The 27,434-nt window shown below is 37.6% G+C and overlaps 1 protein-coding gene across 5 annotated transcripts in view; it reads right to left on the reverse strand.

The window, feature by feature from the left end:
- SLC25A21 (solute carrier family 25 member 21) overlaps window positions 1–27,434 on the reverse strand; it is a 492,785-nt gene that overhangs the window by 464,734 nt on the left and 617 nt on the right. The gene's annotated exons all lie outside the window — the stretch shown is intronic.

The following is a 27,434-nucleotide window of genomic DNA, read 5'->3' on the forward strand; positions in this document are numbered from 1 at the left end:
ATGTTACTTTAATCAAAGAGACTCTCCAAGCATAGGTTAACTAGATTAGTGCAATGGTCTTAACCTTGGCTGCTCTGTAAAATCACCCAGGCAGTTTTGAAAAGCACTGATACTTCAGTTCCATTTCCAGAGATTCTGATTTAATTAGTCTGCAGTGTGACCTAGCCATGGAATTTTTTTTCATTATTATTCTCCAGATGACTCTAATGTGCAACCAAGGGTGAAAACCACTGCCTAGGTTGGGACTTAGGTTGATAGCCTATTGCAAAGCTATTTCAGGTAAGAATAACATCAAGAAGAGATACAGGAGAATGAGTAGAAAAGTCCTGTGATTAGGAAGAACTAGGATGTTTGACTAGAAGCAAAGGACCATACTGAGAGATTAGGTTAGATCAGTGGTTCCCAAAGTCTCAGGCAGTTTCCACCCCCCAAAAAACTCATTTTTGTTTGTTTGGAGTCTCCATTTAAGCTTAGTAAGACCAGCATCATTCATCCTGATTGTAGGTATCAATACCTACGACTGACACTTCTGTGATTTTCTTAGGAGGCAGAATAATTTCTTTACTCCAGAATAGCCCTTATATTCTCTTACCCACTTGAATGATGGAGATATTAAGGATATTAGGTTGCTATTGAAATGCTAACATACTAAGAGAACTTAGGGCAATACTGTATTACCAATGTTCTTAGTTTCAACACATGAAAATAGCTGAGTAGACATATTACTCACATTAACTCATGTAACCTTCACAGCATCCCTATGAGTTTGATTCTTTTATTAATCCCAAACACAAGATACTAAGCCATGGTTAAGTAGAACTTGACACTTATTAATAAGTGAATGAGGTGAGATTCAAAGCCAGACAGTCTGGTCGTCTTCCATCCCACTATACTCATAGGTAACCAGGCCAAGAAATTTTAACTTGTGGGTGACAGATGCATATGGCGTGAAATGTAAAAGAAATATTTTTCAGGCATCTGTTTATGGATGGATTGGAAGAGCATATGACACTATTGATTTCTTTGAAATGTTCTTTACTTTAGCTTTCAGGATACTCTTTCTGGTTCTCTTTCCACCTCTCTGGTGACTCAGTTTTCACATTCTGATGCACCTACTGCTTCCTCCTCCCCTTCCTCCTCCTCCTCTTCCTCCTTCTCCTCCTCCACTTTCTCCACCTCCATCTCTCCTTCCTTCTCCTCCTCCACTTACCCTGGTGTTCTTCAGGGTTCTGAATTACTCTTCTTCTGCCCTTCTGGCTTCTCTGATAGCTATGATTCTTAACAGGGCTGTGGAGGATGTGAAGAGGGAAAGGTTTAAGTATCTCAAGTAGGGATGTACTTTTTTAAATCCCCTCGGGTGACCATGATACACACCCCCCATTCCAACACACAGACAAGGTTAAGACTCACTGACAAATATGCTGATGACTCTCAAACCTTCATGGACACCTATCCTAGATTCCAACCTCCTACTGAATAATTGAAATATCACATACATAAAATATAGGTCACGATTCCTCAGGCCCTCTTTGATATTCCCCACCATGTTTAATGGCATCAGACATCATCTTCACCCAGTCTCCAACTGTGAGGCTCGCTCTTACTCAACTTTCCAAATCCAATATACCACCAAATCCAATGATTCTTCCTCAGATCCAGACCTCCTTCTCTTTCCCACAGCCACTGCCCTGAATGTTCATTCTCCCTCCTCTGAATAACAGCAACCTTCCAAACAGGCACCTTATGGGAATTCAACCTCTGCATCACCACCAATTTATTTTCCTCAGTAGAATCTGCACATGGCACTGCCCCCCATGGCCCCTCATCTTCTAAATACCTTTCACAGCCTCCTACTGCCTATAGAACAAATACAAAAAAGCATAAAAGAACCACAACACCTGCCCCAATTCATTTCTATAACTTCATCTCTCACCATTCCCTGTGTATTCCTCCTCCTCTAAACCCCAAAACTTCAGTCACACTAAACTCATCCTTCCACGAGGTGATAATAAGCTTTCATGCTTCCAAGTCACTGCAAGTGCTACCTCCTCTGCTTCGAATGTCCTGTTCACTCAGAAAATTCCTACTCACCCTTCAATACCCAACACAATTATTTACTTCCTCAGTAATAATGTTCTGGCTCACTCTTTTGGGTCTCTCAGTACTGGTGGGATCCTCCAGGCCCAGGACCCACTTTATTCCATGTTGTCTTCTCATGTCCACACTTAGCACCTGGCACCTGCTAGATATGCAATACAATCAATGTTTATTAAAGAAAGGACTGAAAAACTTGACCCAGAAGCTAAATAATTACTGAAGTCATCTAGTCAAGAAACTTTATGAAACCAAAACAGAGGTGGTCAAAAATAGAGAGAAGGAGGTAGACTTGAGAGATCAGTTTCAATGAGAGGTACACAGAACAGAATAAGGATCAGAGTAACTCAATGTTTTGTGCTTGGGAAATTTGAGGGTTGATGTTTCATGGGTAGTACTAGAAAATATTAGGAAGATGAAATAATTTTTTACCCCGTGATGGGTCCTTTTTATACCAAACACAGCTTTACTTTATGTGAAAAAAATTTTTTAGAGTTTTGAAGTCTTCAAATATTAATTCTAGATTTATGAGAATCCTTGGATAAAATAATTTTCCTGACATCTGCAATGGCAAAATTATTACTAAAAATCAGGCATGCTGACATTCAGTTACATTTCCCACTACAGTATTCTGACTCTTCAGGTTAGATTTCATATTCTGAACTCAAAAACTGAATACTCCAGGAAAAAAAAATCTAAAGACACGATTCTCTTGAGAGATTCATAATCAAGTTTAATATTCTATGTTTCATCCATGATTCTTACCTTTCTGTCCCTCAACAAATTTACTCATCATTTTTAATGGATCTCCTTCACCCCACTTATAAGTCGTCTCTAAGTTTGAATCCTATGGCACCCTCTTCATTGATTCAAAAAGTATACTTAACTCTTCCTGTACACAATTTAATACTCAGTTCAACAGGTGAAATAGTGGAGTTTTGTGATTTTGAGTGAAGCCTCTGGAATTGAAACCAAGAGCCTGCCCCTCACAACATGAACAAGAGTTACTCGACTTCTCTCCCTCTTCTTTGATTTCCTTATTTGTAAAATAAAGTTGTTGACAGGTCCCACAAAACCTGGTTTTGCTCTAATCTTAAAAAATACCTATACGGGGGCGCCTGGGTGGCGCAGTCGGTTAAGGGTCCGACTTCAGCCAGGTCACGATCTCGCGTTCCGTGAGTTCGAGACCCGTGTCGGGCTCTGGGCTGATGGCTCAGAGCCTGGAGCCTGTTTCCGATTCTGTGTCTCCCTCTCTCTCTGCCCCTCCCCCGTTCATGCTCTGTCTCTCTCTGTCCAAAAAATAAATAAATGTTGAAAAAAAAAATTAAAAAAAAAATACCTATACGTAGTAAGTGTTCACTAAATGTTAAGCATTATGATAATTACTATTATTATCATTTATATAGTTGTGATACCTCAATGACTAGTCCATCTTGAATATTTGTGTTATCTGTCTTAGCTTAAAAATTCCTTCATTGTTTATGGGAGTGGAAAGATGAACGTCTAAGCAAAGGTTTTGAATGAAACCTAGCACAGAACTGAATTCTATTATAATTAACTTAGAAATAAATCTTGGGGCACCTGGGTGGTTCAGTCGGTTAAACTTCCGACTTCAGGTCAGGTCATGATCTCACATTTCATGGGTTCAAGCCCCACATCGAGCTCTGTACAGATAGCTCGGAGCCTGAAACCTGCTTCGGATTCTGTGTCTCCCTCTCCCTCTGCCCCTTCCCCACTCATGCTCTGTCTCTCTCAAAAATAAATAAAAACATTTAAAAAAAAAGGAAATAAGCCTTCAGTAACCTAGTGAGACACTCCAATCTCCTGTCTATATTGTAGTAGTCATCTTACTATGCGCTATGTTCTCCACTGTTTTTAAGACGACATCAAAAAAGTATTTAAGCCATCCTCAGGGCACCTGCATGGCTCATTAGGTTAAGTGTCCAACTTCAGTTCAGGTCATGATCTCACAGCTCATGGGTTCAAGCCCCACGTCGGGCTCTGTGCTGACAGCTCAGATCCTGGAGCCTGCTTAGGATTCTGTGTCTCCTTCTCTCTCTCTGTCCCTCCCCCACTCATGCTCTGTCTCTCTTAAAAATAAACATTAAAAAAAATTTAAAGATGACCCATCCTCGACTATTAATTGTAATGCTCTTATCAAATTATGTTTATCTCACCTTGAAATCTCAACAAAAACAAACAGCAAAAAGCAAGAATTTGAACAGCCTTTCATGCCTATGTATACTATGCAGGAGGAATCAAAAAGTGTCTGTTTCTTTATCCAGAATTCAACTGTATGAATCCAGGAAATGAAATTTGTCTCTCTTGCTATTATCTAAAGGTGTGGATATTCCTACGAACCAGAGAAATTGTTACAATTAAGTTTACTTAAAAATATTTCAATGACCCAGCAATCACACTCCTAGGTATTAACCCAATGAGCTGAAAACTTATATCCATACAAAACTCTACACACAAATGTTTATAGCAGCTTTACTCATAATTGTCAAAACTTGAAAGTAAGCAAGATGTCCTTCAATAGATAAATCAATAAACAAGTTGTGATATATCCCATACAATGGAATGTTATTCAGCCAAGAAAAGACATGGGAGCCTTAAATGCATGTTGCTTAGTGAAAGAAGCCAGTCTGAAAAGGCTACATACTATATGATTCCAACTACATAACATTCTGAAAAAAGAAAAACAGCAAAAAAAGGCCATGATCGTCAGAAGTTGTAGGGGTGGGAATGAATATGTAGAACACCAGGATTTTCAAGGAGTGAAACTATTTTGTATGATTCTGTAATGGCAGATACATGGCAATACGCATCTGACAAAATCAGTATGGCGCTGATTTTTTAAAACTAGAATATTAAAATGTTACATTTATGTTTACGTATTACTATTTATTCATTTGTGTCAACTACATTTCTTTCCAAAATTTAATTTTGCCCATATGCAAAAATCCCAATTTTAGTTCCCTGTTGGAAGCATAAACATCAGCTGATTTTCTTTAAAACTTTCTTATTGCTGATGTCAAGTATGTGAATATATTAGGCTGAAATATAAGCAAATAAGTACATAAGAAAACCTCCTTTAGTGGCTCCCAAATGCATCTTCATTTGTGCCAGATGTCTGATTTTTATACATCACTACATTATAGGATCTCGAGTAATGCCAAAAAAAAAAAAAAAAAGAATGAGATCATATAGTGTAAGCCATCACTACTGTGTAGTCTGCTTTATCTAGGAATTAATCTGGCAATTATCTCTGTTATTCTCTAAAGTGAGCGATATATCATTAAAGTAGCCAAAAGGCATCAACGCTTCTGCAAAAGTTAGAGTCTATTACCATTTAGCATATCTGTATGTCAATAAATTAGTTTTACAGGGCTTCCTTAGCAATTGAAACTCAACAGAAAATGTATAAAACAATTCAAGCATGCTAGAGGTGTGTCATCCATTAAGGACACACTCATTAATGTCAATAAAATAGTATTCCATTTTTTTTAAACTTTTTTTTAACGCTTATTTATTTTTGAGACAGAGAGAGACAGAGCATGAACGGGGGAGGGTCAGAGAGAGGGAGACACAGAATCCGAAACAGGCTCCAGGCTCTGAGCTGTCAGCACAGAGCCCGAAGTGGGGCTCGAACTCACGGACCGCGAGATCATGACCTGAGCCGAAGTCGGCCGCTTAACCGACTGAGCCACCCAGGCGCCCCAGTATTCCATTTTTAAAAACTTTTATTTATGTTGCTTGGATTGCTAAATTCCTTTTGTCTTTGTTTTGCCCCAAAACTTGTTTCTTAAAATATTTTGCACATATTCCACTTGCTTCTCTCTTGATTGATCATCAACCTCTTAGGGAGTTATCAGTTACTCTATTAAAGTAACAGAACCAGATATAATATCTCACCTCCCAAAGGCATTTATTCCCCAGGTGATTTTTAAAAAATCTACTGAAGAAATATAATCCCACCTTCAAAACACTGAGACAAGGAAAAAGACAATAGAAGAGATAAAGAAAAAGAAACGACAATAGCGCTCCTAGAAGCTTTAACTCATGATCTACCACGTCAAGTAAATTATGTACTTTGGCATTCAGAGTCATATTCAAAATTCGTAAGATAAAGCCTTTATGTCTTATTTATTGTTATGGAAACTGATCTCCAAAATAAATAATTCTTAATAACTGATCTCCAAAATAAATAATTCTTAATAACTGTTTAAAATTTGACAAAAAACATATAGGTTTTCCTTGCAGACCACATTTTTTAAATTACAATTTCCATAGCAGGGACACTTGGCTGATTTAGTTCGCAGAGCATGCGACTCTTGATCTTGGAGTCATGAGTTCAAGCCTGTTGGGCACAGAGCTTACTTTAAAAAAAAAAAAAAAGAAAAAGAAAGAAAGAAAACATTGACTTGTGAATTTACATATCAGCCTAATGCCAGAACAACTGGATAAAATTGAAAAATTCAGTTGAGGGGCGCCTGGGTGGCGCAGTCGGTTAAGCGTCCGACTTCAGCCAGGTCACGATCTCGCGGTCCGTGAGTTCGAGCCCCGCCTCAGGCTCTGGACTGATGGCTCGAGCCTGGGGCCTGTTTCCGATTCTGTGTCTCCCTCTCTCTCTGCCCCTCCCCCGTTCATGCTCTGTCTCTCTCTGTCCCAAAAATAAATAAACGTTGAAAAAAAAAATTAAAAAAAAAAAAGAAAAATTCAGTTGATCTATAATTTCCATAGCAATGTAATATCCAGTAAAACATTCTAGATGCTGATGAAAATGTCAATATGCTAATAGCTATATAGCTCTACCTTAAACACATCTGTCACATACATTAATTTACTATCTTTGGATAATATCTCTTATCTTTTATCTATTTTACTCAATTACCTACACATTTCTAATTGCCCCATCTGCTAATTTCTCTTCATTGAAATGTCAAATATTCTCTATGAGTTCCTTAAAAACCTTGCCAATATACTAACTACATATTATATTGATTTTCATGAGGAAAATCACTTTTTGAAAAAGGAAAAACTATTTTAAATCGTTTATATTATATCCTCCACAACAGTCTTCAACTGAATTTTTTTGGTAAACTATGTTGCAGTCTTTTACCAACGTTCTTTGGTTCAGTATAAATGATATGGTAAATTTGCATTCAAATTCATGGAACTTTTCAAATCTGTTTCCCATTTAGCTGGCCAGCCAAAAACAATATTTTCATTTGTAAACAGCTGTTTCATAATCAGCTCTTTTGTACTATGTGGAACTCCATAAAAAAATAGAAATTTTTATTTAAAATACAGGAATTGCATTAATCCACTGCAAATCATTGATTAGTTTTTGTATACTACCACACGTTCAACTTATAAGGAAAGATTTTAAGGAAAATTTAATCTTGTGTCCAAATATAACATTACTTTAAACATGAGGTCATCTAAACATCTGTCTCCAATATATCACTGGGGATTTAAATCAAAAGTCTGCTAAACATGTACAATCATTTTGAAAATAAATAACAGGACAAATTTTGTCTTGATTATGATTATCATGCATTTTAAAAGGAAACATTTATTCTAATAAGAAAAGTCTGAACTAATTTAAACTTTATTGACATTAACTTAAAATAGTTTCACATAAGAGTAAGAGATATATTTATTTGCTGCTTAACAATACTTACATTTTAACTTTTCAACATTAAATGTTATTCCTTTACCTCTTTATAATATTTTTTATCTTTGCAAAATATTCAAGGAAAATTTTCAAAACATAAAATATTTCCACTCAGTAACTGAAAAACTTAATATTTGTTCTGAACTTTCCTTCCTTTAGGGCAAGTATGAATCCTCAACAAGAACGAAAATAGTTCTATCCATTTAATTGACTCCTGCTTTATGCTTTGAAGTAACATGAATATGGCTAATTACAAAACACAGTTAAAGCAATATCTTTACTCCAGGACTTTACAATTAGCAAAAAAAATAAAATAAAATAAAATAAAAGAATGTATTTTGAAGAGAGTTTAATTAAACTTAGACTCTGTAGCTTACTGCAAAATTTAATTTGTGTCTAGTAAGTGTGAATATTTTAAATTCCGCAACAGGATCACTACTACCAGCTAACTACTTGAGATGAATTAGCATTAAAAATAAACCAAAATGCTTCATCTTCCCAAGTTTCTGCCAAAACTAAAATGAACATTAGCCATTGAAAAGCTGAAGAAAAACAAACTGAAGCATCACTGAATAATACATTGTTAGAAAAACAACATAACATTCCGTAATGTGGCAGAAATCACCAGAAAATTCAGCTACAAGGGATATGAGAGTCTAGGCTGATCTTGCGTCTGGTAGGCTGTCACAAAACGTAACTAGAAAATGGTCGTTATGGGTTTCTGAACTACCTCAATTCTTTTCTTCTTCCTGCCTATGTCTTGGAAGACTTGACAGCTTTGGCCGTGGCAATTTCAGGTCACGGATTCTGTGTCCTGGTAGCCACAGGCTAAGAATTTCAAAACGCATTCATGACACTGTGTACACAACTCTTTTAAAGGCAACAAGTGTGCCTTACTCATCTTGGATGCCCATTGGCCTACAACTCCATCTGACACATATCTGCAGCTTGATAATGCTTGATAAATGCATGAATAAGTTAGTGAAAGGAATATCTGACTAGAAAACAAGATCTTTGCCCTGGTTCCACTGAAACTGCCTACTAATAAACTGCCTCAGTTTTCCCACGTAGAAAATGAGGCTAATTCTTGAACTGCGTCCTCCCTGAGGTACTGTGAGAACTGAAAGAGAACGTACATACAAAAGTATCTAGAAAACCAGCAGTAGTAAACAAGCGTGATTATGATGATGATTATCAACAACATACATAGGTTAAAATTGTACACACAGAGATAGATACTGAATGTGAGATGAAGTATTTATTTTAAAACACCCTTTTGAAGAAGTTTAAAATTAAAATAATTTGCTTACCAAAATAATGTGATATGTTGGAATATAGAGAAATTCATACTGGAAATAAAGAATTGGGGCTAAGAAATCCCTGTGGAAAAGTTAAGTCTTGTGCTTTCATTGTTTTTTAACTTTATAAGACCTTGAAAACTTAATAATGTCTTCTGAATTACCAGGAAGAAACTCAAGTTGTTTTTTTTTTTATATAGTTAATCAATTGAACTTTTCCTGGATCTTTGCTTTCCCATTCCAAAAGGTTTAATACTATAATGAATGGCTAAAGATGCTGATTCAACATAAGCAATATGAAAGCATGTATTCTTGTGCTGCCATTGATACTTTCCTTCAAATTCAAACAAACACAGATATGAACTAAGTAGGATGTGTTTGAATTATACTGATCTTTGCACAGACTTGTCTTTATGATTGTCAATTATCTCCATTTTTTTTCCAAAAAGAACCACTAAAGCATAAAAATAATTTTGTTTTATTGTACTTTCCACTTGTATAACTTGCTCACATTCAAACTTTGGGTTCCTACATATTTTATAATTTTCCATTTCTTTCTATGTAGATTTTCTCTCTATGATGGGAAGAAAAAGCAGCCCCTTGAAAAATACTTAACTTGGCTTTTCCCTATTCACTTTTACTCAAAATACTTATAATAAAATATGCAAGGTACTATGGTCACTTTATTTTTTTCTAGATTATACTGACATATTTTTCAAAATATCCACATTGGTAAGCTTTTCATACATTTTTGTCTCAGTGTTTTAATATAATACAAGCCCCACCTTTAGGGACAGTGCTTGTCAACCTTGGCTGCATATAGGAATCAGCTGAAACGCTTTAAAAATGCCAAGCCCCAGGCCCAACACCCCAAGATGCTGATTTAGTTGATATGGAGTGTGGCTCTGGTATCAGGGTCTTTTAAAGTTACCCAGGTCACGGGGCGCCTGGGTGGCGCAGTCGGTCAAGCGTCCGACTTCAGCCAGGTCACGATCTCGCGGTCCGTGAGTTCGAGCCCTGCGTCAGGCTCTGGTCTGAGCCTGTTTCCGATTCTGCGTCTCCCTCTCTCTCTGCCCCTCCCCCGTTCATGCTCTGTCTCTCTCTGTCCCAAAAATAAATAAATAAATAAAAAAAGTTACCCAGGTCAGTGAAGGCTGAGACCCACTGCTTTGGAAGTTTACACTCTCCTACAGGAGATTGCTAACAACACAACTAACCCTCAATTTAGGGAGTGCTTACTTGTGCCCAGCAGCCAGCTAAGCACTTTACGTGCATTATCTCATTTAATTCGCAGCAACGTTATGAAGAAAGATTCTGTTACTAATTCCTACTTTACGAATAAGGACATGAAGATTCGAAAGATTAAGAAACACTCCCCAGGTCCTACTGCTGTTAGTTGGCTGATAGAGAACTCAAAGACAACTCTGTCCAACTCCAGAGAAGGAACTCTTCATCACTGACTACCATCATGGTGGAAACTGGGCCATAAGACAAATTTTTTTAAAAAGGCAAGTCAGAGGGCTAGTGAATAGAAGTGACAGAAGGATTAGCTTCAGGGATATAAAAAAATTAAAATTAGCAAGACACTAGAAATGTCCTTTCTCTTCTTAGCCTGATTGTCAGAATAAATTGTTAACTTTCTCAAACTAGTAGCATTTGAGGAAAAGAACATTCCCAGGCAGTGTCCTGGTCTAGCTGCATACCTCTTAGTTGTCATGGACACAGGAAGGAACAATGAAATCATTATTTGACTATTATTTTCTAGTTGCTAGTCAGCATATGATTCTGTCTGTAAACTGCATCTCTGCATTCCCTACAGATCAGGGGAGCTGTCCCTCCTGGTAGTGACAGAATAACCACAAACAAAACAATCCTTCTCAGGGGAAAGCCATCTTTATCTGTCAGTGTTAGTCAGTTGAGAAACAGAGCTGCAGGCAGCTGAAAAAACAGTTTGACTGTTTTAAGTTTACAGGTGGCCTTATAATGGAAATTTTTACACACTGAAATTCCTTTTTCAAGTTAAAAAAGTTTGGACAAAAAAAAGACAAAATTTGGCAGTATTTTAACGCAATGCTTCTAACCAGCTTGCGAAAGCAAAATATCAAATTTTAGTGAAGCTTGGTGAACTAAGCACCCGCCTTCTGGCAAACAGACTCAGTTAAGTATTCCCACCCTTTCTGTGCTGAACATTCCTCATGGTTAAAATCAGATCAGCCACACATACCTGTTATCACAGGGCCTGCTATATACAAGACACTTAAGAAAAGCTTTCTGAATGAATTCATGGACATTAGGAAGAATTTAAAAATATTTTTAATAGAAGATTGTATACACAGAAACATAATAATAATCTCAGGATATAAATAATAGGATAGCTGCTTAAAGCCCAGCTGGAAAGTATCTTCGTGTGTGTGTGTGTGTGTGTGTGTGTGTGCGTGTGCGCGCGTGTGTTTGGAAGAAACCAGGATGAAAAGAGTAGAAGGCATTTGACTAATAATTCCATAAGCATTAACAGCAAGGATTCGATACTTGGGATTCCACAAAAGATACCTGTTGGGCTTTCTCCAACATTTGGGGCAATGAAGCAGACAAAGCCAGTTTATTTTGTAGGTGGCTCAAAACCTTTTTCCTGATTGGCCTATCATAACTTAAACTTTTTTCTGGGGAAAAGGCACAGTTTGAGGCCTATCCCACACAATAAAGTACAACTAATTAAATTTATCAGGTTAGCTACAAGAATAAAATATTTCTAGAACAAAATCAGGGTTTTCAAAAGTCAGATTAGGAAGCTATTGATGAGAGTCAGAAAGTCATGGGGTGCTTTGGTGGAAAGCCCTGGACAGCCCCCTCAGTGAGAATGCTGAACATTGGGGCTGAGACATAGAAAAAATTCAGAAACTAATGAGAAAAGGAGAGATGGTTAATTACAAACTTGGGTAATAATTTTGCTTGCAATTCCTGGGAAAACGACTAACCCTTCTTAATCTATAAACCTTTAGTTGTCGATCAGGTGGTCAGTCTCTTTCTCACTGGCATGGGATATGGAAATAACCACATTAAAGAAAAGGTCTTTATTATCTGTATTGATTAATAATACTTGAAACAATTTGCTCCAAATGGTACTTTGCGATTTTAAGATCCCCAAAGTTATTATGAATGATAAATATAATAAATACCTACAAAAGTATTAATGCCCTTCTCTAAAAAAAAAAAAAAAGTAGGTCTTGAGGGAAGGGAATAACCCAAGTTATTTGATAGGGTGTCCAATGGGATATAAACTGAAAATCATCCCTATAGGCCCACTATGGAATATTGAAAATGAAACCTAACGACTCCATTTTGGAAATAAAAATATTAAAAATTTCTGTTGAAAAATAAGATTAAGTTAATGATATCCAGGTTTGAGAACAAAACAAAACTCTACCACCAACAAACAGTTAAGCAAAAATAAGGTTAGGTTTCTAGAAGGTAAACAGAAACATACAGTTTACATTATAAATTGTAGAACAGAATTATAGTTACCATATATTCATATAGTATGTCACTAATCTATGAAGATTTCTTTAAATTCCTAGAATATGTCTAAATACTTTTATATTTTCCCTTTATGTTAGTAACTAATATTTACTGAGTACTTAGTAAATTCTAGGCACAATGATAAGCCTTCACATGTATCAACCCATCTGACCCTTCTAACAACTTTATGAAGTAGATAGCAATGTATCCCTATTTTATAAGTATAAAGTACAAAAATGTTAAATTGCCTGCCTAAAGTAACACACCTAGTGAGTATCAAAGTTGGGATCTAATGCCAGGCAGTAAAGCATCAGAATCCCCACAGGAGACCACTTCCCTTATTATCTCGACTCTTTTCATAAGGTAAAGTGCACTATTGAAAATGGTGCCCCATTTTCTTTCTTTGTCAATAAAGAACAAAAATGAAGTAGATCAATGTTTTCATATTTTTTTTAAATTTTAACTTATCTACAAAAAGTCTGCCATCCATTTCTAACATGTGAATAATGAAAAGCGATAGACTTCCTTTTTGAATTTACAATAAAAAATATTTCTGTGTAGAGTTGCTCATAAGCAGAACTGTGCATCTTGTATTGATTACATGTCAAATAGAGTAAAACCTTGGTTTGCGAGCATAATTTGTTCTGGAAACATGCTTGGAATCCAAAGCACTTGTATATAAAAGCAAATTTCCCCATAAGAAATAATAGAAACTCAGATGCTTTGCTCTACAACCCAAAAATGTTCACATATAAATGATTACAATTGTGTAATATAATATAAAGAAAGAAAATACAAAATATAAAGAACAATAAACAAATTAACCTGCACTTACCTTTGAAAACTTTCATGATTGGTGAGGGAGACAAGAGAGAGGAGAGTTATTGTGTAGGACAATAGAATCACTGCTATCTCTTGGCTCAATTGAATCTTTTTCTGCATGGGAGCCATTGTACATGCTCACAAGGATGTTGACTACAGCACAGTATTAATAAATTCTTGTCAGATACTGTATTTAATGTAACTGGCAATAAGGCAGCAGAGGAAAGGGTCTATATCTGCAGGCAGCCTGACCTAGAATGAAGCAAAGCATTCCTAAGCTTACTCTTGGATGGAAAAGCAAAGGCCTGTCGGTAGGTGATTTCAAGTGACAAAAAGTACACTAGTGCCAGTTGTGGGCACTTTCCAACATTCTGAAAAATCACTGACTTTTGCCAAACATAGTGGCCTGAGACCGAGCATCCAAGCATGAGAGAAAATCACTCATAATCCTGCAGCAAGCGAGAGAGACAGAGAAAGAGAAGAACCATTGGCTCAGTTTTGATCATGTGACATTCAGCATCATGTATTATTCATATTGCAATACTTTGTTCATCAAGGTAAAATTCATTAGAAATGAATACTGCACAAACACGTTATTTGCAATCCAAGGTTTCACTGTATTCCATTATAGCAAATCACACTGTTTAGCATTTAAATATACCTTTGGTCAAAAAACAAAAGTTTTATTTTCAGTACAGCTCCAAGAAACTGTCACTCCTACATTCCCTCAACTATCAGCAAAATAAGATGCTACAAATGAGTTCAAAGTACTTAGTTTCTTTTTTTTTTAATTTTTTTAATGTTTATTTTTAAGAGAGTGAGAGAGAGCACGAGCAGGGGAGGGGCAGAGAAAGATGGAGACACAGAATCCAAAGCAGGCTCCAGGCTCCGAGCTGTCAGCACAGAGCTGGATGCGGGGCTCGAACCCATGAACCATGAGATCATGATTTGCACTGAAGTAGGACACTTAACCAACTGAGCCACCCAGGTACCCCAGCACTTGGTTTCTAAAATAGAAGATATTTTCTTTATCTTTGCTATATTTATGGCTGGTCAGACAGGGGCACACAAGCAAAATATGTCTCAAAAGAATTGTACTGCTTTGTGGTGAATGTAATTTGAATAAAAATAGATGTATTGAGTGGATATTATCTTCTAAGCACTGTGCAAGGCCTGGAGATACAAAATAAATAAGAGTTGGTCTCTACCTAAAAGGGGCACACTTATTTTTTTCACTATTCAACCTGTTTTTATTAGTCAACATTACATGTTATTTATATTTTTTTAAAGTCCAAATCACATATTTATTTTTTTGATTTTATTTTTTAAATTTACATCCAAATTAGTTAGCATATAGTGCAATAATGATTTCAGGAGTAGATTCCTTAGTGCCCCTTACCCGCTTTGCCCATCCCCCCTCCCACAACCCCTCCAATAACCCTCTGTTTGTTCTCCATATTTATGAGTCTCTTATGTTTTGTCCCCATCCCTGTTTTTATATTATTTTTGTTTCCCTTCCCTTATGTTCACTTGTTTTATCTCTTAAAGTCCTCATATGAGTGAAGTCATATGATATTTGTCTTTCTCTGAATAATTTCACTTAGCTTAATACCCTCCAGTTCCATCCACGTAGTTGCAAATGGTAAGATTTCATTCCTTTTGATTGCTGAGTAATACTCCATTATATATATATATACCACCTCTTCTTCATCCATTCATCCATCAATGGACATTTGGGCTCTTTCCATACTTTGGCTATTGTTGATAGTGCTGCTATAAACATTGGGGTGCATGTGTCCCTTCGAAACAGCACACCTGTATCCCTTGGATAAATACCTAGTAGTGCAATTGCTGGGTTGTAGGGTAGTTCTATTTTTAGTTTTTTGAAGAACCTCCATACTGCTTTCCAGAGTGGCTGCACCAGCTTGCATTCCCAGGGGCACACTCTTTGCCAGACTTAAAAAACAAGAAATAAATCCAGTATAATCTTTTAAATTAATCACACACAAAAAAACTAAGGTAATTGTGAAAGGCATCCATGTAGAGTAAAACAGAAGATAGTATGTAACCAATCAATGAAAACAAACACAAATAATACTGGAAAATGCCTATTTAAAAACACCTACTGAATGGACAGATGATACATTTTTAAACTATAGAATATATAAATCTGGCAGGGTCACATAGACATCATCAACACTGCTTTCTTTCCATATAACTTAGGAACCAGTGTCTCTACTTTTCTTTCTTCCCTTCCCTTCTTTGCTTCTCTGTTAGCTTCTAATCCCCAGCACATGTATGCTCAAAACCTTAGAAGGTATACGCTAATGCAGATCTCTACAAAAACATGAAGGAAACAAAAGGTCTTGTCCTTCCTTGATGCTTGATCAGGCAAACATGAGACCATATTGCTCTGTAAAAGAAAGTTGCTGATATGCTTTCCAATTTTGATATGATCACATTTCTACTTTCAACTTAAAAGAATATGAAATAAATGTTTTCTTAGGTCAACTAAAAAAGCCCCCACTACTCAAAATAAATCACTAAAGAGTCTTTAGTATTTCTTATACTAAGTATTTTCAATATTCAGCTTCTTTATAATTTTCCTAAAATTTCATAGCTATATACATTTCTCATTAAGAGAGAAAGAAATAACATGTTTAATTTCCTAATCATTTTTTTATGTTTTAAAACACATGGTCAAGTTACACTGCCATCTTGTGGTTAGAAGCTCATTTACAGTGGCAAGGACTTCTGGAATTTCCATTAATTCCACACAGAATCTATGCACCTAAAAGAAAAAAAAAGTCCTCTTTGGAACTTCTGTCTAAGAAATGCATTCTTTTACATCTCCCTCACTTTCTTACATTAAAGCCAAGAAATGCCAAGAAATGGCATTTTGAGTGGCTGCCCCAGATAGATAAATAAAAAGAACTATGCATTTGGCACTCTAGATCTTGCTCACAGCAGCTTATAATTTACAATTAGTATAATACACACTCTAACCCTGAGACTTTAGAGAAACAAAACTATGGAATCTAGGAGGTTCATTCCCACAAGGTAATCTCCAAGACCTACAAGCCAATGAATGTTACATTTATGCTAAGCTTATCAACAATTTTTGTTTGATCCAAAACTCTAAATTCAAAAGCAAGACCACAACAGAGGAAATAAATATTATAGCAATAAAAATAATTGCCCATCCCTCTTATTCACATACATAACCTTGTTTTTCCATACATAGTTAAGAATCATAATTAAATGAAAAAATTAATTCCAAAGTACAGTCCTCCACATTTTTCAAATGCATAATTCTCTATGATCTATGCCAGGCACATGTTCCAAATGTTTTATAATGGTGGAATCTAATTAGAAGTTAACACACTTCTACATCTAACTTTGTCTGCAGAAAGCTTTTCCTTCTTTTTTTATTTTTAAGTAAATCACCACAATTATAGGAAGACAGTGCCATCTATAGGTCTGCACAAGGACAGAATGGAGTTCTATTCAGATGTGACTGTCCACTGTGATACAGTAGTCAACCAAATGCATTGCACTAGAAAGAAGTTCCAAAATAACTCTGCTCATTGTTGAGTCTCTGGAAAGGTGCCTATAATTTATTCCAAAGTATTTTATCTCCACAATCATTCTCCAAACAAGAAGAAGAACAACAACAACAACGGCCACATCAACAAGAACAAAAATAATATTTTCCATATCTGTATTAATCTGATTTGGGCACATTTTATGACTCATAAATAATTATTTATTATTGTTATTTATTAATAATTATGATAATTTTTCAAGAAATATTAGCTCATTGGTACTTCTCCCTCTCTCTCTCTCTCTCTCACATAATGTAAAACTTTTTGGGGTTAATTTTTTTTAGGTGCCATTCAATTCTATTGAAACATATATTTCATTATAATTTTTCCAAAGTTGTATTCCCCCCTAGAATAGTCCATTCTAGTTTTTATAGACAATCAACTAAGTTCACCCTGCATCTCACCTACAGCTACTAAATTATTGCAAAAGGAAAAACTCAAAACAAACCTATTTTATGCAACTTCAATTCCCTCCTCTTTCACAGCCAGGCTCATTCAGTCTGTTCTGAGGTTGCTCTTTCTTCAGTGAGTCATTCTGATGTCTTACCTAGTTGTACAGGTTTTAATTAACAATTACCCAAGGATTGGGGCTCAGCTCGTTCCTAATCAATCGCCTACAGGGAATGACACAAAAGAGGTAGCCCTGTCAATGCTGACAAAGTCCTCTGATGGGTAAAGTGGAAGATTTTATACTTGTACTATGGCTGGCATTTAAAGATCTGGCAAAACCAAGGAAGAGCCAGGTTGCACCAGAGGCAGATCCTGATTGTTCATCAGTGCACAAGTTCCTTGAGCAGCTACAATATTTAACCCAGCCTGAAGGAAAAAAGGTCTTATGGAGACAATACTCTGTATGGGGCTGCTAACCTGATTTCTCATTTTGTACCCCATGAGGCAGGGTGAGGTATCGGGTAGGAATACAAACTTTGAAAGCAAAGAAAACAGAGTCTGAGTTCATGTTCCATCACTCGCCTTGAACAAGTTTTTAATTTCTCCGAGATTCACTTTCCTCATCCTCAAGATATTACAAATTAATATCAATCATTTAAGCAAAGTAAGGTGCTTTATACATAGTAATCATTCAATAAATGTGAGCACTTAAGATTTATCTTACTGTTTCCTGTTTGTCTGATGTTAATTATCGACTAATTAGGAAAGATCCATTATAACCCAAACAAACACCCAGAAAAGGTCAGTTGTAACCCGCTAAGTTAACAAAAAGAATGAATGAGAAAGACAACTCAAAATAAGGGTGAGTACAACAATACAACAAAGAGAAAATGGTATTTGATGGTCTAATATTAGTTTCAAAATTTACCTCTAAAACATTACCTTTGAAAATCACTAAGAGTTCACATAACTCTTGATCCCATGATATTTTTACTGTATAAGTTAGAAATCTGAGTCTGCAAGACACAGAGAAGTTGGAAATATCAGGGAGTTACCTGCAAATGGATAATACTGAAGCCAGAGAGCAGATGGGCTTGCTCGGGGAGCTAGGAGTGTGTGGAGCAGAGAATGCCAATTTTTGAGGAAAGGAAAAAAGAGGAACCAGCAAAGGAAACAGTAAAGAAGTGATTGGATATGAAGAAGAAGATAACAGTCAATCGCAGAGACAACTTTAAAGAGAAAAATTGGTCAGAGATGTGAAGTTTTACAAAGAATAGGTAAAATTAGGAATGAAAAGCAGTAGTTAACAGTTTGGGCAGAAGGGAAAGACAGATATGCCAATTATAGTAGGTTGGAAACCAAGTGAAGAACTTTCCACAAAGGTTGACAATGAAAGGAAGAGAAACATAGGACCATGGCTTGAGATAAGTAACACTAACTTGAGAATTACAACATGAAGAGAAAAATACAATCAAATGCCTGTTGTAGGTTGAATTGTGTCCCCCCCCCCCAAAAAAAAAGGTATGTTCAAGTCCTAAACTATGGTATGTGACTTTATTTAGAAATAGGTCTTTACAAATGTAATCAAGTTAAGGTGAGGTCATACTGGATTGGAGTGGGCCCTAATCTAATGATACCCTTATAAAAAGATGGAAATTTGGACAGACACAGAGACAGATAGGAAGAGAAAGCCATGTGATAACAGCCAAAGAACACAAAGATTGGTAGCAACTACCAGAAGCTAGGAGAGAGGCATGGACCAAATTCTCCCTTGCTGCCTCCAGAAGAAACCAGCCCTGCCCACACTTTGTTTCAGACTTCTAACCTCCAGTACTGTGAGACAATAAATTCCTGGAATTTTAAGCCATCTATTTTGTGGTACATTGTTCAGACAGTCCCAGCAAAGTGATACAAGGGATCAAAAGATAGAGATCTAATAGAATATTTAGAATGGCATAAACCTTGATCACGTCAAAGTATGGAAATAACTGACACAAAAAGAATAGTTTAAAACCAAAAGAAAAATAAATTAATAAGAAAAAGCAGTTAAAATCTAGAACAGTTAAGAATCCCATAGAAGTCCCTTAACCTAGTTTCATTTATTGCCATTTTAAGATACCATCTACTTAAATCATAAAGATGTTTGAAAATGATCTGTGAATCTCTTTTCATTTTGGGGTCCTGGAACAAAAGATAATACATAAATTTTAATGTGTATTTATTTTTGAGAGAGAGAGAGACAGAGCACGAGCAGGGGAGGAGCAGAGAGAGAGGGAGACACAGAACCTGAAACAGGCTCCAGGCTCTGAGCTGTCAGCACAGACCCAGACGCGAGGCTCAAACTCACAAACCGTGAGATCATGACCTAAGCTGAAGCTGGATGCTCAACCGACTGAGCCACCCAAGCGCCCCAAGATAATACATAAATTTTAAAAATTATCATGGACCTCTTCCTCAGAAGGTGGCAGACACTTCAGACCTGAAGACAATTTTTTCATTTCATTTACTAAATGATTACAAGGAAAGAAAATATTGTTGAAAGAAAAGAAAGTTCTGTTGCAAATACTGGTTGTTTGATGGCTTGAACCCCAGGATACTTCTCTCTCTTCAGAGTTGGACCCTAATAATATATTTTGTGGCTTATGTTTCTAATATTTATTCATTAGTATAGTCAACAAACATTTCCAAGCATCTACTATGCTTTACCTAAAACACCAGGTTCTCAGTGCTCTGAGATGTTGTAGTCAAGACTGGGAGGGGTGGGCAGTGCGTGGGCAAGGGAGACAAGGAAGGGTTGGTTTAACAAAGTGTTCCTAAGATGTTGTGCAAACATTGATTCACATTTTTATGTCAATTGAATCACGTACCCACATGTTATACATGCGTTTTTAAAATGTTTTTCAGGGATGCCTGGGTGGCTCAGTGAATTAAGCATCTGACTTTGGCTCAGGTCATGGATTCACGGTTCATGGGTTCGAGCCCCGCATCAAGCTCTGTGCTGACAGCCCAGAGCCTGGAGCCTGCTTCGGATTCCGTGTCTCCCTCTCTCTGCCCCTCCCCAGCTCACGCTCTCTCTCTCAAAAATAAATAAAAACATTTTTAAAAATTAAAAAATGCCTTTCAGTGAGGGAAACTAAGAAATCCTTTGTTTTTGTTTTTTTTTTTAATTTTTTTTTCAACGTTTATTTATTTTTGGGACAGAGAGAGACAGAGCATGAACGGGGGAGGGGCAGACAGAGAGGGAGACACAGAATCGGAAACAGGCTCCAGGCTCCGAGCCATCAGCCCAGAGCCCGACGCGGGGCTCGAACTCCCGGACCGTGAGATCGTGACCTGGTTGAAGTCGGACGCTTAACCGACTGCGCCACCCAGGCGCCCCTAAGAAATCCTTTGAAATGTGGTTATGAGATTTATATTTTGTTCTTAAATGTATATTTTTGAGAACTAGATTTTCTTTAAGAGAGAGAAGACTACATTTTCATCGAGGCACCTGGGTGGCTCAGTCGGTTAAGCGTCCAACTTCAGCCCAGGTCATGATCTCACAGTGTGTGAGTTCCAGCCCTGCGTCAGGCTTTGTGCTGATGGCTTGGAGCCGGCTTCGGATTCTGTGTCTCCCCAGCTCACACTTTCTCCCTCTCCCTCCCTCTCCCTCTCTCTCTCTCTCTCTCTCTCTCTCTCTCTCTCTCTCAAAAATAAATAAAAACATTAAAAAAAAATTTTAAAGGTCTTTCAGTGAAGGAAACCAGGAAATCCTTTGAAATGTGGTTATGCAGTTCATATTTTGTTCTGAAATGCGTATTTTTGAGAATTAGATTTCCTTTCAGAGAGATAAGACTACATTTTCATTAAAATGCATCCCTTAAAGGTATTTTATAATTAATTTGAACAGTAGTTTCCTCCTATGTGGTTGAAATAAGGGGAATTTTTCCTCCCTAATTACCCAGATAATGGGTTCCAGCCTCCCTCTGATGTGTCATAAAGGCTCACCTGTTTCACTACAACCTGCTATTTATTATCAAACAATTGCAGTTTCCCAAATCCTGAAGTTCCAAAGGTGCCATTTATCCAAATCACATGTGTGCCTCCTTTGCACCCATTCTAATGGGTGCAAGAATTTTCCTTGATAAAAATTTTAACCTTGATTACCCCCCGGGTGCATCGACCCTTTTATTACTTAGTCCTAATTAAAATCCAGAGGACTAGTACACATACTGCCTATTAAGGCACTTCTTTTAACTGTATTTTAACTATTATGGGTTAAAGCAAGCAAAAGTAGAATTCTTGTGAAAATGAATATATATATCATATATATATATGTATGATATACAAGACAAGGAGTTTAAAAAAAAATAAGATTTCAAATTATCCAATACCATTTTAGTTGCCTTTTAGGTTGAAAGCCTTAACTCTCTCCCCTCAGTATAATGCACATTTTATATATACTCTCAAAAGCTAATTTCCCAGAGACCTATCCATGAATCCTAGGTTTCCTTCCCCCTAAAAAAGGTTTCTCCTTTCACCTTGTCATTTGACCCCTTGAAGGTGATTAATGAGAAACTGCACAAAGTACTTGAACTGTGTCTAGTGCAAAATTGGAAAACCTGTTTCCAGGATAGTTTGACTAAATAATTTCACCGAAATATCTCCAGGAAGACACACAAAATAAAAATTGTGATTGGAGATGTGATGGGGGTGTGCCTACAAGATATAAGGAACTAGGGTGGGGCTGGTGAGGAGCCTGGAAATTCTGGGAAGAAATCAGTGTCCTGCATGCATGGAGACCATGTAAATAATATAAGGAGGGGAAATTCTCTAGGAAGTTCTCTGAGTAGCACTTGCAGACTTCTAAGAATATAAGATTCTGGGAGGTAGAAGGAGGAGGGTCCTAGAGATGTGCAAGAGAATTCAGTGGGCAGGGCCTAGGCAAGCTCTCAGGAGGGAGCCTGACAAGCTCTGGAAGAGCAAGGTCTCTCAGGAATCCAAGAGGACTTGCCAAAGACCCTGGAAAATTCTGATGTTAGAGGCAAAAAGTCCAGTGGGAACTTGAGGAGAATTACCATCTGAGTGAGCCTAAAAGGCTTCTACATTTCATGTGAAGAACCCCATGAGCATTGGAAACACATGGAAGAATCCAAACTGATAATTAAGGAGAATGGGAGGGTCTGAGGTAAAGTTGAGTTCCTGGCCCCAAGGAAGACATGTGCATAGAAGGGAAACTTCCTGGAGCCCTGATGGTGAGCAGACAAGGGAATGATGTCTAATACTGAGGCCCAGGTACCTTGGGAACTCTAGCAAGCTTGAGGGAATTCTGTCAGTGTTGCTGTCAGGTTTGCTACCCGACATTTGGTAGTAATAGAAAAAGATGTCCCTTCTCCCCCAGGTGGATGCATCTCTACTCTAGGATACATGGATTATGAATCAGCATGGGCTAGATTTCAGCTCCCACTTGCTCCAATGGCCAGAGCCCTTTTTTTCAGTGTACAACCTACCCAACTTCACATACAGGCCCTGAATGGCCTGGGAATTTCTTTTAGCTAAAAGCTAATCTTGTGCCCATACACATGAAATTGTTTAGAGAGAACAACCTATCATTTAGCAGAAAGACTACAAGAATGGTATTTGTATACAAAAGAACTCTTTTAAGAGATATAAATTAAAGAGCTATAAAGACAATAAGGGATAGTAGACTTGATTTGATCTCTCCAAATTCTAAAAATGTCTGATAATGTAAATGATATTTTTCTGGTGCCTCTCCTATCCTGATTTCCTACAGAAATGGTTGCATGCTTGAGCAACCATAGGCAAATTAACTAGGCCCTCTGTAGGTCAGTTTCTTTACCCTGGAGTTGTGGTGAGGATTAAACACGTTGATCCATTTAAAGCTAGAACTGGGTCTAGCGTTTAGTATTTACTCAATAAATGTTATTATTTGCGCTATTCACATGTTAATGAGAGTGTTGAGCTGCATGAGGCTGTAGAGGCCATCTGGACAACATTCCTTCAGAAAACAGTTTTCGAGCTAGGCCTTGGAAAATGGGTAGAATTTCAATAGCTAGAGAAAATAAGAGGAAGACATTCCAGGAATTGGGAATAAAGGTGGAAAGGTACAGGTAACATTCAAGTATTTAGCAGAAACTGAAAGGCATGTGTAGAAGAGGAGTGGTAAATAAGCCTGACAGCTAAACTGGGGGCACATAATAAGGCTTACAGAATTCATTCTTCTCTCTCTGGTCAGCAGTGAAAACCAAGAATGTTTTAACTTGTAACCCTCTGAAATCTGATTCCCCTCTATAAAATCTCTTTTCCTCAAAAGTCTTTTAATGCAGGGCATCTAAAACTGGAAAGTGCAAACAAATGACTTGAGGTCCTTCCTATAATACAGATTCTGATATGGCAGGTCTGGAGTGAGGTCTGAGACCCTACATTTTTAACATGCTTCCAGGTGTTACCACGTCTCTGCTGCTGCTCATCCACGGCTCACCCTTTGAGCACCAAAGGTCTAATCCAATGGCCTCTTCTCACTCTCATCCTTACCACCTCTGCAGTGTTTGGCCTTGCTGATTTTCCTTAAGTTCTCATCATTGGCTTCTATTCTTTCACGTGAAACTTATGCAATTACTTGAAGCTGAAAATACAGACTAGAAGCCTCCTCTGTAAAACTTCAGTACATACTGACTTGTCCTGGGCATAGCTTTCATCATATAAAACAAAGTTGCCATTGGTAACAATACTTTTACATATTAGCTATAGCTACAAGCTCGAGTCCAATCTTTAGATGTATACTGTCCAAGCAAGTGTAAGTGTATCAATCTCTTTGGTTTTTGAAATGCAAGTATCGCAAACCATCTTTTAATATAAGACAGACATATTTTGTTATGAAAAACATCTACTGCCTATCTCATAATGTGTCTAACTTCTCTGGAAAATAAATCTCCCCCAAAATCCCCATGCCCACTGTGGCCCCACCCATCCACATGGGCACTGGCTACCATTTATTGGTGCAGAGGTGGGCCCTTATCCAAAACTGGGTCATCTTGAGTCTTTCCCCCAGGATTTTACATGAGAAACGGAAAAAAAAAAAAAAGCAAGTTAGTCTCTCACTATCTCTATAGAAGTGAAGAGAATGTAAATTCAAGAGCTGTTAGGAACCACATTCTGTCATGTGGATGGCAGAGCAGAAAATAGCAGTCAATTGTAAGAAAAAAAGATTGATAGGGGCCCATGGGTGGCTCACTCAGTTAAGTGTCCAATTTTGGCTCAAGTCATGATCTCGCAGTTTGTTGAGTTCAAGCCTCATGTCAGGCTCTGTGCTGACAGCTCAGAGCCTGGAGCCTGCTTCAGATTCTGTCTTTCCCCCTCTCTCTGCCCCTCTCCCTCACACGCTCTGTCTCTCTCTCTCTCAAAAATAAATAAACATTAAGAAAATTTTTTTTTTCATAAAAAAGTCTGAAGGTACCACAAGAGCACAGGGAAATACCTCCACAGTATGGCACACTGACAACCTTGAACATCTCCACATAACCTGTGGACACGGCTAGGCCACAGACTGATTCGAGTCTTGGCAGAATGCCCGATGATTTCTTCTGGTCTAAGGGAAGATAAGCAGCTTGGTGAGGAAGAGCAGAGAAGCTGTTTCTCCTGTTATCTTAGGGAAGACTACCATGAGGCCATTTCTCATGTATCTCCCTAGTTTCAGTTGAACTCAAGACTTTCCACCTCATTCCCACTTGGGGGAAGCTGCAGCCTTCAGTGTAAGTCAATAAAACTGCTTGGCTGTGGTTCTGAGGCACCTCCTCGACGGTAGAGTGACCCGCTGCTCATACCATCTACCAACTGGCATCTTCAGTTTGGTGTCGCCCATGGAATAAGGGACACAGGGAACTGACACCACCATATCACCTGCTTTTCCTGTCTAAGTAATTAGCTATCTGAACCCGTTTGGGCATGTTTACTCCTTACCAGACAAATCTATGGAAACATGGCAAGCCATCCTAGCAGCTGTATTAGTATTACTGGTGACCCTACTATTCGCCACGAACCTGCTGCCTTGGAAATGTTTAACCATTTGACAACGTGAGGAAAGGTAAAGGATGACTTCCTGAATTCTCCTCAGTGCTCGAGCTCCTGGTTCCAGTCTCTTCCAGGAATGCATCCAGACCTTGAATTCCAAGAGATTCCCTGGTATTTCTGCAATAAACTTCCCCAGATTTTTCCCCCCTTAAGAAAGCCAAAATGTATTTTTAACCTTTACCCTCAAAAGGTCATATAATACACACACAGAGGTGCCGCATTTGATGACATTATCAGTAATGAGAACTTTAGCGCTAGAGATTCAAACGCATTTTCTATATTTATTAAAATTCCACATCTCTTGTATATTAATTTCTCTTTGGCCCTTTACCTAGTATATGTACTATGATTAATCTGCATTTATTAAAAACCAGTAAATATAAAGTTTTATGAAAATATTATTGCCTAAGTAGAAAACACGATCTCCTTTCACTATGATGAAAGTGTACATTACTTTCAACATTTATCAGTGATTCCATAGTACCAAATCTATAAATCAACCACACTATGTTTAATTTACCTTACACATATACTAATTTTCATTCATATTAGTTACAACTATAAGAATATGATGGAATCACACATTTGTGCCAAATATTTATCAACCAACAAAAACATGTAAGTAGGTTACAGTTTGACCCTTGAGTTTAGCTGTGTCTAAGATCTAGTATGATCATCTAAGCCAATACAGAGATGCTTCTGAATCATTAATTAGAGATTAGGATGTTCACCAATTTGCCTTACTCTCCCATTCGGACAGCTAAGTTTTCTTTGATCAGGGTCATGGACTCTGAAATCAACCCAGTCAGGGAGAGCTGGCAGTCTGGGATATTGTGGAATTTGACCCGGTGACTAAATTGGTGAAAATTCATCGTCACTTCTGGGAAACAACTACAAAAGCAGACAGTGTGGCCACTGACATCATAATTATGGCTGGACAAAGCATAATCACATATAAGAGATGAATGCCTTGATGGTCATATTAATGAAATATCATCCTTATAAACTGTACAGACCATGATTGATACATGTGGTTGCTTGTGGTACTCCTGAGATGCAAATAATTCACGACATAATGATAACTAGTCATAATTTGTAATAGGCCTTTATAAAAAGTCCAAGTGTATTTGAAAATAAATTTTCCTAGTTGACGTTAAACATTAGACATCTAGTCACTCTCCCCATATGATTTACTAGAGTTACCATAGTATAACGTCTTAAGAGAATATCTACACTTACAAAAATGTTTTATGGTGCTGAGTGAATTGTAGTAATTTATAAATTACTTTATAAATTTAAAATAAAAATGTGTCACAGCTATGAAAACTTAAATTTTCAATCAACTCATGATTTATATTTTAAAGTATCTTTAAAACACATCCACACAACATAATCTCATGGGTTCTTATTTTCTCTAGCCACACTTAGTAATTATTTCCATGATTAGTTACAACAAATTTTTTCTAGTTTTTTTTCCCACAACGTAACTCTCCATAAATTGTGAACCCCTTATATCAAAGGTGTTTATGTGTGTGAATATATGCATTTAATTTTAATATGCCTATTTAAGGCACGAATAGCCCCCAGCAAGCACTCTCTGCACTAAGAAGACCTGTGGAGTGCTGAGGTACACACTCGAATGACGGCGGCAGGAGTTATGTAAGATCTGAGCCCAGAAGAAAGAGGCTGCAAATGATAGCAGAGCGAAGGCTGACGCAAGCTGGATCGCTTCAAGTAAAATAACCAGCTAGGAATCAAGGCCTCCTCCAAGTTGCAGGCCTTGGGGCTGCCTAGCTTGCATTTCAGGCTGAGGGCGCAGAAGGCGGGGCAGCCGAGAGCGGCGGCGCGGCGCGGCGCGGCGCGGCGGCGACTTGACCTGGGGCACCGGCCTCCCACCGCCGGCTCCCGGCTTCCTTTGCTCTGGCCCTCGGCGGGCTCAGGCGCTGCGCCTGGAGC

This window comes from Felis catus, chromosome B3 (genome assembly GCF_018350175.1).
Source record: "Felis catus isolate Fca126 chromosome B3, F.catus_Fca126_mat1.0, whole genome shotgun sequence".
NCBI lineage: Eukaryota > Metazoa > Chordata > Mammalia > Carnivora > Felidae > Felis > Felis catus.